Genomic DNA, 14,796 nt, shown 5'->3' with positions numbered 1-14,796 from the left:
CTTTATCAAGAGTATGGAAAGATAAGTAAGTTAAAAAAAAGAATAAATAAATAAATAAATAATGGGGGAATGGGGGAATCTGGGATGTTTTAGGTGTTCTTTTTTACTTTTATTTTTATATTTTATTTTTGGAGTAATGAAAAAATCTACTGTGGTGATGAATGCATAGCTATATGACAATACTGTGAACCACTGATTGTAATTACTGGTTGATTGTACGGTATATGAATAAATTAAAAAAAATGGATGTGATCATCCATAGGGATTATAGCAGGGGATGTAAGGAGGAGGAGAAGGATAAATACAGGGTTGATATGAGATGATTCTGGTGGGAAGGGAATGGTGGCAGTGATTAGTCAGGAATAATTAAATAAATGTTTGGCTTGTATGCCACCTGATAATAACAGAAAAGTGGCGTTGAGTGACTGGATGTTGAGAAGGCTATTTTTCCCCTCTTCCATTGGATCCCCACCAGGCTGCCAGGTGCATGCCTTTCCAGTTAGGATGATAGGCTGGACCAGGAAGAAGGAGATTTCAGGTTAAAGTTAGCCTCAGTGGACTAGGGAATTCCATTGAGGCCATGAGAAGAAAAGTGTTTGGGTTCAGGGCCTTTGTGTGCAAGGAATAACAACTAACTTAAACTACTTTAACAGTAGTCTTTAAAGGAGGCAACAAACGAATCAAGTATGCCCAGGGATAAGAAGCAAAAAGTGGGCTGATCATGAGGTAACTAGAACCAGGAACTTTGGAAGCAAGGGCAAGCCTTTCACCTCTCATGGGGCATGTGCTGGTTTGAAAAGATTTATGTACCCTAGAAAAGCCATGCTCTAATCCCAACTCAATCTTGTGGAAGCAACCATTTCTCTTAAACCCTATTTAGCACTGCATGTTGGAAACTTGATTAGATTATCTCCATGGAGATGTGTCTCCACCCATTCCAGGTGGGTCTTGATTAGTTTACTGGAATCCTATAAAAGAAGAAGTATTTTGGAGAACGCTGTAGAACAACATAGCCACGAGAAGCAGAGAGTCTACCAGCCAGTGACCTTTGGAGATGAAGGAAAATGCCTCTCAGAGAGCTTCATGAAACAGGAAGCTGGGAGAGAAAGCTAGCAGATGATGCCATGTTTACCATATGCCTTTAGAAATGAGAGAGAAACCCTGACCATGTTTGCCATGTGTCCTTTCACTTGAGAGAGAAATCCTGAACTTCATCGGCCTTCTTGAACCAAGGTATCTATCCCTGGATGCCTTTAGATTGGACATTTTCTACAGACTTGCTTTAATTGGGACATTTTCTCAGCCAATATTGCATTCCCCTTTTTAAAAGCTTCTGTTTCTGGTATATTGCATTCTGGCAGCTAGAAAACTAGAACAGGACTGAAGTTCACTTTCCTTTGTGAGTCTCCCTGGACATTTCCTCCATCTGCAGAGTGGTTCTGGTGAGCCACTTCGCTGTCCCTGCCCTTCAAGTTGTACCCTCGTGGGTGCGGCTTGCCATGCCACCTCCAGACTTTTGCATATATTCTATGTTATTGCTGGGCTCCCAACTCCTTATTGACTCTCTCTTTCCCAGGAATTCAGACCTGGGACCCTGATACACTGTCTGATTGGCTTCATCCAGCCTGTGGGCTGGTTTTCCTGAGTCAGGAGTCCACTCCTTTCTAGGAAGCCATGGCCAGGGAGAGAAGGTCACCTGAACAAACACCTGGGCCCAAGTGGGCTGTGTGTGTGTTAAGCTGAAATATGTCCCCCAAAAATATCAGGTCCTAGTCCTGGAATTTTTGAGTATTATCTTATATGGCAAAAGATGTGATTCAGTTAAGGGTCTTGTAATGGGGAGATTATGCTGGATTATCCAGGTGGGACCTAAATGTAATCCCATATGCCCTTATAAATGGGAGGTGGAGGGAGAGTAGATATGGACAGAAGAGCAGAAGGTGATGTGAAGACAAAGGCAGAGATTGTTGTAATGTGGCCACAAGCCAAGGAATGACAACAGCCTGAAGAGAAAGTAATAGATTCTCTCCATAGAATCTCCAAGAGTATAGCCCACTCACACCTTGATTCAGCACTATGATGTTAACTGCATATGTCTGGCTTCCAGAGCTGTGAGAGAATCAATTTCTGTTGACCAGCAGAAATTACAGTCATTTGTTTCAGCAGCCCTAGAAATGAATAATACACATGGGGAGGAAGGGATGGCTGATTAGGCACCTGAAATCATGGCTCCTGACAGAAGAAAGAGTCAAGAGAGTTTAGGGGTTCAGACAGAGAGGGGAAGGAAGGTTGGGGAGATAGAGGATTCCATTCAATAAACATATTCTGTGGCACGCACAGTTTGATTCAGATGAAATGCAAAAGCTTAGACTTGAAAACCAAGAGCAGAAATGCAACATACTAATGCCACAGTAAAGATTTTAGTGAGAAAGAGCAGGAGGAGATTTGGATCCTCTTCAGGAAGTAGGAAGGGAGAAGCAGTGGGGGAATCATGTCCTCAGCACCTTACCAGGAGTAGAAAGGATCAGCTGCCTAGAATGAGAAGGTAAAGTCAACAGAGAAACCCAGCCAGACCCCACTGCATGTAAACACACACTCACGCCCACACCCTACACATCAAGACATTATGATTTCTTTTCTTAAGTCTTGTTCTACCTTATAGCCTCTGGCTGTATCTACACCAGGCCAAAACAATTGGGCAATTCAGCAAAATCATTAGTCAAACTAAAAGTACAGGGAGGCAGCACAGAAGAGAGGAAAGAAGATGGATTAATTAATCCAGCCCTTCCCACTGTCTTCTGAAATGAACAGGAACTGTCCCTCATTTTCAAAATGGGGGTGGAGTGGGGAACAGAGCTCGGAGGGGTGTAAGCTGTGTCCCGGGCTTCACCAGCTAGGTGGCAGAATCATAGTTAGAATAAAAATCCACCTGACTCCTAAAGGCTTGACTTTTCTGTCGCTAGGCTGAAGGGACGAATCTACACACTCCTTGAGACTGCAGAAGCACCCTGCCTGAGATGAAACACCCGTAAAGGGTAGGGGGAAATCTTTTGAGAAGTTGCCTCACCATTGTAGACAGCCTGTTCCCCCACCCCCATCCAGGGGTCCTCTTCAGGGAAATTCAAGGATAAGCTTCAGGGGAGCCACAACCCTCTGAAATTGTTTGTGAAATTGTGAGGAGATTGTTTCATTTTCTGGGTGGCAAATCTCTCATCAGATTCTCAAAATACACTAATCTTTCTGGCTTTAGACAGAGGAAGCCACGCCTGGTTGTGGGAGTAAGGAACAGCTGCCCACAGTTCAATAAAGTCGGTGCCTGGAGGAGTGGGGGCAGGAATTTACTCTATTTACATATAAATGTTTGTTTTTTTTTCAATGTAGGCAACTTCTGCCCATTTAGTTCTGGTCTCACTTAGGCATGATATAAAGACAGACCCTCCCAATAAGCAAACCTGGAAGTTACCAACTCATTCTTAATTAGATGCACACTTTACTAAAATTCTCACACATACCTACCTACCAAGGAGAGGAGAGAATTAATACTGTAGCTGTAACTGTCCATGTTCTCCTCTCCCCATCTCTGAAGCCTTGTCTGTCACGACTGCTATGACAAACACCACCCACCTGTTGGTTGAAGCAACAGAAATTTATTGGCTCACAGTTTAGAGGTCATCGATCAAGGTCTTGACAGACTATGCTTTCTCCCAAAGTCTGCAGTGTCCTGGGGCTGGCTTTCCACAATTCATGGGATTTCTTGCCATCGGCCTTCCTCAGTGAAGTGGCTTTACCTTCACAGAGAAATATGCACAAGGAAGGGAGAGAAAGCTTGAGTCAAAATAAAGTTTAGATTCCCACCTTACACACTTGCTCCCTCAAAACCCATCTTTGCCCATCATTGGTTTTCCTCCTCTCCATGCTCAGAGGAAAATGATCCCACATCCTCTAAACTGAACTTCTCTACTTATCATCATCCTCATCTTCAACTCTAAGCTTCCTTGAGAATTGTCTAAAGGCAGGGAAACTAGCAAAGGGAAAACTGTAACCACCTAGATAATTTCCAACCCATATCTAGAAAAGGCTATGGATACTGAAAAGGGGAAGAAGGTTGTAGCTGAAAGCAGATGAAACCTAATCGAGTATAGCAGTAAGGATCCTTCATTTACAAGTGAGAGAAAATCCAACAGAAAATGGCCTGGGCCCCAAGAAAATAGATTGACATGTGTAAACATGAGAAGTCTAGGGACGACCCAGTGTGTTAGTCAGCATTCTCTAGAGAAACCAACAGGAGAGATCTGTAAATCTGAGATTTATAAAGGTGTCTCACACAACCATGGGAATGGACAAATCCAAAATCTGTAGGGCAGGCTGTGAAGCTGGTGGCTCTGATGATGGGTCTGGACGAACTTCACAGGAGAGGTTTGCTGGCTGAAGAAGCAGTGAGTCTCTCTTCTTCCTTGAAAAACCTTCAACTGATTGAATTATCTCATTGTGGGAGACATGCCTTAGTTGATCACAGATATAATCAGCTACAGATGCAACCAACTGACTGATGATTTAATACACCAGCCTTCTGGTTTATCAACCAGCCACAAACATCCTTCCAGCAACCGTCAGGCTTGAGTGACCACACAACTGGGCATAATCACTTGGCCAGGTTGACACCAGAACCTAACCATCACATCTAGCATTGGACATTGCTGGATTCAGGGATGCTGTTGTCAGGGCCTGTCTGGTCTCTCCCTGCCTCTCTTCTCTACTTCTCTGTGTTGTCTGTTTTCTAAGAGAGTCCCTTTCTTTGAGATGGCAAGACACCAGCTGGCAACTCCAGGCTTCTGCAGTCACAAGTGCAAGGCCAAGAGTTCAATTCATGGCCTTAGCTCTGTATATCATTGGCATGGATGAACAATCTGAACTGATCGCTATAGCCAAGAGGATGCTCTACTTTCATTGATAAGCCCAGGTAACAGGTCCCCTGTCGTACGTGAGACTCTAACTCAGTCTCTGTGGACTGAGAGCAGAAAAGGGGTCCTTCTACATGGGAATATCAGGATGCAGTTAATGACGAAAGGTGAATGGACGGTTTGATGGAAAAATAACAGGGTTTCCACTCCCCAGGTTTTTCTATCTGTGGGTATTTGAAAGTATTCTAAGTGAGTGGTTCTCACTGGAGGTGATTTGGCAATGTCTAGAAGCATTTTTGGTTGTCTCGCCTGGGGGTTGCTACTGGCATGTAATAGGCAGAGACCAGAGATGGTGCTCCATGTCCTACGATACATGGGATGGTTCCCACAACAAAGAATTATGTGATTCAAATATCAACAGTGATGAGGCCGGGAAACCCTGCTTTAAGACCTGGAAAACAGTCAAGAGATCTGTGATCTTTCTCATCAGAAAAGAGAAACAAATTTCTGTCCAAGTTAAGGCTGAAAATATTCTGGCCTTATGAATACCTGGCAGTACATCAAAATGGGAAGGAGGCCCCAAATCTGTCCTTGCTTCCCTCCATTCTCCAGCTAAACTCCAGCCACATCCATCTGTGTATCAGAAACTGTAAAAATTGAAGTGACCATTTTAGATTCAAAGTAATTATGTGGAAAAATCCCAGTGGATATTTTATACACCAAGATGACAGTAGTAATAGTTAACTCCACAAGATGGTGAACGCGAGCCAGTGGTCTCCTCAGCAAAGTTCAGCCAAATGGCTCAGCTCATTCCATCACTGAGTGCCTGAAGGAAGCTGCCTAGCCATCTGCATGTATTGGCCTCTTACCACAGTGGCTTCTGGAACATTTCTTGGGGGCATACAACGGTACCCCCCAAGGCGATGGGTGTCATTGGGAGAAAGGTAAAGGACAATATATGAATTTCCTATCACCTTATCAAGTAGGATGTTTTGGCTGCCAAAAGCTGAAAAGACTTTACTCAAGTTATTTTAAACGATAAGCAATTTATTATCTCAAGTAGTAAGTCCAGAGGTTCTCATTTTGTTTTGCTGCAGGTCTCCTGGCTCTGCTTTCCCCTGCATCCCATTCAGATATCACAATGCCCTCAGAGGAGGAAGCGGGGCCACCTCTTTTTTTTTTTTTTTTTAAGATTTTTAAAAAATTTATTAAATTGTGGGTTTACAGAACAATCATACATAAAATACAGACTTTTCATATACCACGCCACCACCAATATCTTGCATTGTTGTGGAACATTTATTGCAATTGATGATAGCACATTTTTTAAATAAAAGAAATTGTTACGGTAACACAAATATATATAACAAAATTTCCCTTTTTAACCATGTTTTTTGGGATTTTTTTCAATTTTATTGAGATGTTTTCACACACAAACCATCAATGTATACAATTTACACGGTTCACAGTATGATCACATAGTTGTACATACATCCCCAGAAGCGACTTTTAGGACATTTTCATTACTCCAGAAAAGAAAGAAGAATAAAAAATAAAACCCAAATCCTCCCATATCCCCTATCCCACCCTATTGTTGACCCACGGTATTGGTGTAGTAAATTTGTTACCGTTGATGAAAGAATATTAAAATAATACTGTTTAAGTATAGTCCATAGCTTGCAATAGCTATGTTTTTCCCATTTACCTGCCCTCTTTTTCTTTTTTACGTTTGTAGTGGTTTGTGCCAGTTTGAAAGTTTTATGTGCCCCAGAAAAGCCGTGTTTTAATTCTGATTCAATTTCGTGGGGGCAGCCATTTCTTTTGATCCTAATTCAATACTGTAGGTTGGAAACTTTTGATTAGATTATCTCCACAGAAATGTGACGCACCAAGTTGTGGGTGTGACCTTTCTAATAGATGGAGATGTGACTCCATCTATGCCAGGTGGGTCCTCATTATTTTACTGGAGTCCTTTAAAAGAGGAAACATTTTGGAAAGAGCAGAGCTGACAGAAACTTCAAAGCCAACGAAGAGAGCAGATGTAGAAGCTTGGAGACAGCTCCTTCAGAGAATAGAGGCAAGGATGTTTGGAGATGCTTGGAGCCCAGCAGATGTTTCTATGTGCCTTCCCATGAGATGTTAAGCCAGAACTTAGAGGAAGCCAAGAGATGAAAGCCAGCCCCAGAGAGGCAAAAGGGAGGGACCCCCACAGGAACAGAGGAACCCAGTGGAGCAAGGACCAGTAGATGCCAGTCACGTGACTTCCCAGTTGACAGAGGTATTCCAGACTCATCAGCCTTTCTTGAAGTAAGGTATCTTTCCCTGGATGCTTTAGTGTGGACATTTTCATAGGCTTGGAACTATGAACTTGCTACTTATGAAATTCCCTTTTTAAAAGCCATTCCATTTCTGGTATATTGCATTCTGGCAGCCAAAAAACTAAAACATGGTTCAATCAAGAACTTACTTAGTTACATGACTTTAAACAACCAGTTTCAATCAAATTTACCTACAATATTACTTATAATCTTAATAATGAACTACCATCTCTATCCATTCCCAAACGTTTAAGTTCAATCTCATTAACAGGTCTGTGCATATTAGGTAATAGCTCTCCCTTATCTAGCTTCTGTCTATCTCTAGGTACCCTATATTCTACATTTTAAGACTCTAAGTTTACATGTTCTATATAGTTCATATTAGTGAAATCATGCAGTATCTGCCCTTTTGTGTCTGACTTATTTCACTCAATGTTATGTCCTCAGGGTTCATCCATGTTGCCATGTGCTTCAGGACCTCATTATTCTTAATTGCAGCATAATATTCCATCATATGTATATGCTACATTTTGTTTATCCACTTGTCTGTTGGCGGGCACTTGGATTTTTTCCATCTTTTGGCAATTGTGAATAATACTGCTATGAACTTTGGTGTGCAAATGTTTGTTAGTGTCCCTACTTTCAGATCTTTTGGGCATATACCAAATAGTGGAATTGCTGGGTCATAGGGAAACTCAATATTTAGTTTACTGAGTAACCAACAAACTGTCTTCCACAGTCACGGTACCATTTTACATTCCCACTAGCTGTGAAGAAACATCCCTATTTCTCCACATCCTCTCCAACATTTGTAATTTCCTGTTTGCTTAATAGTGGCCATTCTTATAGATGTGAGATGATAACTTATGGTGGTTTTGATTTGCATTTCCCTAATATCTAATGAAGATAAGCATATTTTCATGTGCTTTTTAACCATTTGTGTTTACTCTTTGGAAAACTGTGTGCTCATATCTTTTGCCCACTTTCTAATTGGGTTGTTTGTCCTTATATTGTTGAGTTGTAGGCTTTTTTAAAATATATGCTGGATTTCAAATGCTTATCACATATATGGTTTCCAAATATTCTCTCCCATTGAGTTGGCTCTCCCATTGAGAATTTGAGCAGGTGGCTGTCTTTTCACCTTTTTGACAAAGTCCTTTGAAGCACAGAAATGTTCAATTTTGAGGAGTTCCCATTTGTCTGTTTTTTTCATTCATTGCTTATGCTTTGGGTGTTAAGGTCTAAGAAGCTACCTCCTATCACTAGGTCTTGAAGATATTGCCCTACATTTTCTTCTAGGAGTTTTATAGTACATTTAAGTGTTTTTAAAAATCTACTTTGAGTTCATTTTTTGTATAGGGTGTGAGGTAGGGGTCCTCTTTTTTTCCTTTTTTTTTGCATGGGTGGGCACCGGGAATCAAACCTGGGTCTCCGGTATGGCAGGTGAGAACTCTGCCTGCTGAGCCACTGGGGCCTGCCTGGGGTCCTCTTTCTTTCCTTTGGATATTGATGTCCTATTCTTCCAGCACCATTTATTGAAGAGACTATTCTGTTCCAGTTCAGTGGATTTGGAGGCCTTATCAAAAGTCAAATGACCATAGATCTGAGGGTCTATTTCTGAACTCTCAATTAGATTCCATTGATCAATACATCTATCTTTATGCCAATACCATGCTGTTTGACCACTGTGGCTTTATAGTAAGTTTAAAGTCAGAAAGTGTAAGTCCTCTCACTTCATTCTTTTTTTTTTAGGATGTTTTTGGCTATTTGAGGCCCCTTTCCCTTCCAAATAAATTTAATAACTTTTCCAAGTCTGCAAAGTAGGTTGTTGGAATTTTGCTTGGTATTGAATCTGCAGATCAATTTGGGTAGAATTGACATCTTAATGACATTTAGCCTTCCTGTTGATGAACATGGAATGTCCTTCCACCTATTTAGGTCCTCTTTGATTTCTTTCAGCAATGTTTTGTAGTTTTCTGTGTGCAAGTCCTTTACAGCCCTAAGTTTATTCTTAGGCACTTGATTCTCTTAGCTGCTATTGTGAATGGATTTTTTTTCTTAATTGCCTCCTGGTTTATGTCATTACTAGTATATAGAAACACTACTGATTTTTGCATGTTAATCTTGTATCCCATCACTTCATTTAATTTATTAGCTCAAATAACTTTGTCATAGATTTCTCAGAATTTTCCAGATATAGGATCATGTCATCTGCAAATAATGAGAATTTTACTTCTTCCTTTCCAATTTGCATGCCTTTTATTTCTTCTTTTTTTTTTGTCTAATTGCTCTAACTAGAACTTCTAGCCAATGTTGAAAAACAATGGTGACAATGTTGTTTTGTTCCTGATCTTGGAGGGGATGCTTTCAATCTTTCACCTATGAGTATGATGCTGGCTGTGGGTTTCTCATATATGCCCTTTATCATATTGAGGAAATTTTCTTCAATTCTGTGCTGGGTTGAATCTATTATGTACCCTAGAAAAGCCTCTGTTCTTTTAATCCATCCCTGTGGATGCAGACCTATTGTGGGAGGGACCTTTTGCTTAGGTTGTTTCCATGGAGATGTGACCCAGCCAGTTCAAAGTGGGTCTTAATCTTTATTGGAGTCCCTTAAGAGAGTTCATACAGAGAGAAAGATCTTAGAAATAAAATGCCCCAGGAGAAGGTAAGAGAAAAAGAAATGCCCAGAGGGATTTTGAAGACAGCCATTGAAACCAGAATCAGGAGACAAGGTCCAGTAGACATTACCATGTACCTTTCCATGTGACAGAGGAACTCTGGATGCCAACAGCCTTTCCTCCAAGAAGGCATCTTCCTCTTGCTGCCTTAATTTGGACATTTTCAAGGCCTTAGATCTTTAAATTTGTAAGTAATAAATCCCCATTGAAAAAGCCAACCCATTTCTGGTATATTGCACTCCAGCAGCTGTAGCAAATGGAAACACTTTAATTATTATTATTACTATTAGAGTACATGCATGGTCCAGGAAACTGAAACACTTTCGTAGTGTTTTATCAGAAAAGGATGCTGAATTTTATCAAATGTCTTTTCTGAGTCAAATGAGATGATCATATGATTTTTCCCTTTCTATTTGTAAATGTGCTGTATTTTCTTGTGTTGAACCAACGTTGCATGTCTGGAATAAACTCCATGAGGTTGTGGTGTATAATTCTGTTAATATGGAATAGGATTTGATTTGCAAGTATTTTGTTGAGAATTTTTGCATCTATATTCATTAGAGAAATTGGTCTCTACTTTTCCTTTCTTGTAGTATCTTTATTAGGTATTAGTATTAGAGAGATGTTTGCTTCATAGAATGAGTTAGGTAGTGTTCCTTTTTCCTTCAATTTTTTTGGAAGAATTTGAGCAGGAATGGTGTTAATTCTTCTTGGGATGTTTGGTAAAATTTCCCTGTGAAGCCATCTGGTCTTGGGGTTCTCTTTGTAGGGAGTTTTTGATGATTGATTGAATCTCCTTACATGTGATTGGTTTGTGGAGGGCTTCTATTTCTTCTCGAGTCAGTGTAGGATGTAGGTGTGTTTCTAGGAAAATGTCCATTTTATCTAAGTCATCTTGTTTGTTGACATGCAGTTGTTCATAGTATCGTCTTATTACTATTATTTTTATTTCTTTGGGGTCTATGGTAATGACCTCTCATTTCTGTTTTTATTTATTTGCATCCTCTCTTTTTTATTTTGTCAGTCTATCTAAGTGTTTGCCAATCTTCTCAAAGAACCAAGTTTTGGTTTTATCGATTCTCTCTTTGATTTTTTTGTTCTTCAATTCATTTATTCCAAATTAATCTTTGTTATTTCTTTTCTTCTACTTGCTTTAGGATTAGTTTGCTGCTCTTTTTCTAGTTTCTTCAGTTGTTCAGTTAAGTCTTTGGTTTTAATGTAGGTATTTAGAGCTATAAATTTCTCTCTTAGTACTGCCTTCGCTGTATTCTTCAGGTTTTGATATGTTTTCATTTGTCTTCAAATATTTACTCATTTCTCTTGCAATTTCTTCTCTGACCCATTGATTGTTTAAGAGTGTATTGTTTAACTTCCATAAACGTGTGAACGTTCTTGTTCTTTGGTGGTTGTTGATTTCCAACTACATTTCATTGTGATCAGAGAAAGTGCTTAGAATGAATTCAGGCCTTTTAAAATTATTAAGACCCGTCTTGTGCCCCACCATATGATCTGTCCTGCAGAATGTTCCATGAACACTTGAGAAGAATATATATCTCAGTGTTTTGGGGTGCAACAATCTATATATGTCTGTATATATACATGCATGTGTATATATATATATATATATATATATCTGAACTTCCGGAGCTCTCAATTCTGTTCCATTGGTCTATGTCAGTCCTTGTATCATTATCATGCTGTTTTGATTATTGTGGCTTTGTAATAACTTTTATATCAGGAAGTGTGAGAACTTCACTCTTCTTTTGCAAGATGGCTTTAGCTATTTGCAGGCCCTTACTCTTCCATATCAATTTGATGATTGGCTTTTCCATTTCTGCAAAAAAAGATAGTTGGAATTTTGATTGGGAGTCCATTGAATTTATAAATTGCTTTGGGTATTACTGACATTTTAATGATATTTAATCTTCCAATCCATGAACATGGAATATCCTGCCTTTTATTTAGGTCTTCCTTAATTTATTTTAACAATGTTTTGTAGTTTTCTACAGCCTTGGTCAGATTTATTTCTATATATTTGATTCTTTTAGTTGCTATTGCGAATGGAATTTTTTCCTTGATTTCTTCTCCCATTACTCACTGCTTGTGTATAGAGACATTACTGATTTGATCTTATACGCAGCGACTTTGCTGACTTCATCTATTAACTCTAAGAGCTTTATTGTTCTGTATATAGTATTATACCATCTGCAAATAGGGAACATTTTCCTTCTTTCTTTTCAGTTTGCTTTTTATTTCTTTTCCTTGCCTAATTGCTGTAGCAAGAACTTCCAGTACAATGCTGAATAATAGCAGTCACAGTAGGCATCCCCATTGGGTTCCTGATTGTAGTAGTTAGGTTCAGGTGTCCACTTGGCCAGGTAATGGTGCCCCGCTGTTCTTGCTGGGGGTTAAATCATCAGCATGTGAAATTCATCTATGGCTGATTACATCTGCAGTTGGCTAAGCGGAGTACCTTCCACAATGAATGACATTTAATTTAATCAGCTGGAGGTTTAAAAGAAGAGGTCAGTACAGCTAGTGCAGCTCAGCATAACCCAGCACAACTCAGAGCTGACCAGACCCAGATGTTTGGAGATGCAGAAAGGAATCACCTTGGAGAAAGCTGTTTGAACCCAGAAGCCAGGAAAGAAAACTAGCGGACAATGCCATGTGCCTTCCCATGTGACAGAGAAACCCAGATGAATGTTGGCACTGCCTTTCCTCCGAGGAGTTGTAAATTTGTAACTGAATAAATCCCCTTTATAAAAGTCAGTCCATCTCTGATCTATTGCATTCTGGCAGCCTTAGCAAATTAAAACACTAATCTTTTTTTTTTATATTTTTATTGAGAAATCTTCACACAAATACATTCATATATGATGTACAATCAATAGCTGACAATACCATCACATAGTTGTGTATTCCTCACCATGATTATTTTTTAGAACATTTGAATTACTCTAGAAAAAGAAATAAAAAGAAAAAACTCATTCATACCATACACATTAGCCCTCCCTTCATTGACCGCTAATATTTCCACTTACCCAATTTAAAAAACACTGATCTTACGGGGAAAGCTTCACTTTTTCACCATTAAGTAGGATGTTAGCTGTGGGCTCCTCAATTATGCCCTTTTTCATGTTGAGAAAGTTTCTCTATGTGTTCTGCTTTTTTTTTAATCAAGAAAGAATGCTGTATTTTGACAAATGCCCTTTCTGCATTGATTGAGATGATCATGTGTTTTTTCCCCTTCATTTTGTTAAGGTGATATATTACATTAATTGATTTTCTTCTGTTGAACTAAACTTGCATACCAGAGATAAATCCCACTAAATCATGGTGTATATTTCTATGAATATGCTATTGGATTTGGTTTGCTAGTATTTTGTTGAGGAGTTCTACATCCATAGTCATAACAGATATTGGTCTATAGTTTACTTTGCTTGTGTAACCTTTTCTGGCTTTGGTATGAGGATGCTCTTGGCCTCATAGAAGGGGGTGTTCCCTCCTCTTCAATTTTTTGGGAGAGTTTGCACAGAATTGGGAGTTAAATCACCATGGAGTGTTTGGTAGAATTCCCCTTTGAAGTCATGTGTTCCTGGGCCTGCCACAAGAGTGGAAAATGGACACCAGTAATTACCCAGAGAGAGGGCAATTTGCAGTTCTCTACTGTAACATATCAGCTTCTTCCTCCCACTCTTCCGTGGATGCTGTACAATATTATTCTGGCTTCTGGAATTTCAAAATAGTTATTTCAGATGATTCTTGCCTGTTTAATAGTTGTTTGGGTGGAGAGACTGAGTCCTAGAGCTCACCACTCTGCCATCTTCCCTAGAAGTTCTTGCCACCTCTTTTTTTCAAAATCACTTTCTTACAAATTTCTTACAATTTCTGATGCTACCATACACATTTCCCCCATGTCATAATGGCCAGGATTGAGCCACTTGCCCATCCCTAAACTAATTCTTGCAAATGAAATGGAATTAAAACAATCCAGTTAGAAGCTTAATCAGTTGGAGCAGAGTGGATGTCGGTTGTCCACCTCAAAACCATCATATCCATTTAGTAGAAGGTAGATGCTGGCCCTTGAGAAACCAAAGTTGCCTGCCCTAGTATTTCAATAACAAAATTAGGGTCATATCTAACTACTGGGCTGTTATCACTGCTGAATCTGTTTAAGACGATCTCAAAGTTTGAGTCACAATGGAATTGGAGCAATATTTGGTTATAAATAAAGAACTAGCTTAGGGTAATTCACAACTGTGGGGTAAAAGGCATTTCTCTTCCTTAAGAATAGGTAGGAGTATATTTAAAAATGATTTAAAAGGAATTTTGGATTTTGATTAGATGAATATTTTCATCTGTCCAGCAAGTCTTTGGAAAAATAGTCCCCAAACTCTTAGTTTCAATAACCCTACAGGCTGAGTTCCAAGATACCAAAGGTGGCATTTAACTGGCCACTCCACTACAATGTAACAAAGATTTCCAATGTTCCAACCATGGACAGAAGAACCCCTAATGCCATCAGCTTATTCTGACCCTTAAAATTCCACCTTTTAAGAAGCATCATTTATAGTATTCAATTCTAGGTACTGATTGTTTTCTTCACAAACAATGAGAATTTATTAATGAAACAAAACAGTAGCAGACACTTTGGAAGTTAAAAGTTTTGATATCCGTTTGCATACTAAAAAGCAAACAAACATGCAAGCCAATGAAAAATGTTAACCCTAAAGATGCAATTACTCTTCCTCATTAAATTTCTATTGCTACCAATCTCTGAATAGTTCATTCCTAATTTTGAATATTTCACCTTGGAGTTGTACACTGCAGCCTTTGTCTAGGGTTCTGAAATTTTTATCTATTTTACATTAAATGCACTCCAGGTAACTCTCC

This window comes from Tamandua tetradactyla, chromosome 6, assembly GCF_023851605.1.
Source record: "Tamandua tetradactyla isolate mTamTet1 chromosome 6, mTamTet1.pri, whole genome shotgun sequence".
In the NCBI taxonomy this organism is placed as follows: domain Eukaryota; kingdom Metazoa; phylum Chordata; class Mammalia; order Pilosa; family Myrmecophagidae; genus Tamandua; species Tamandua tetradactyla.
The sequence above is the reverse complement of the archived record's forward strand: the minus strand, read 5'-3'. Positions refer to the sequence as shown.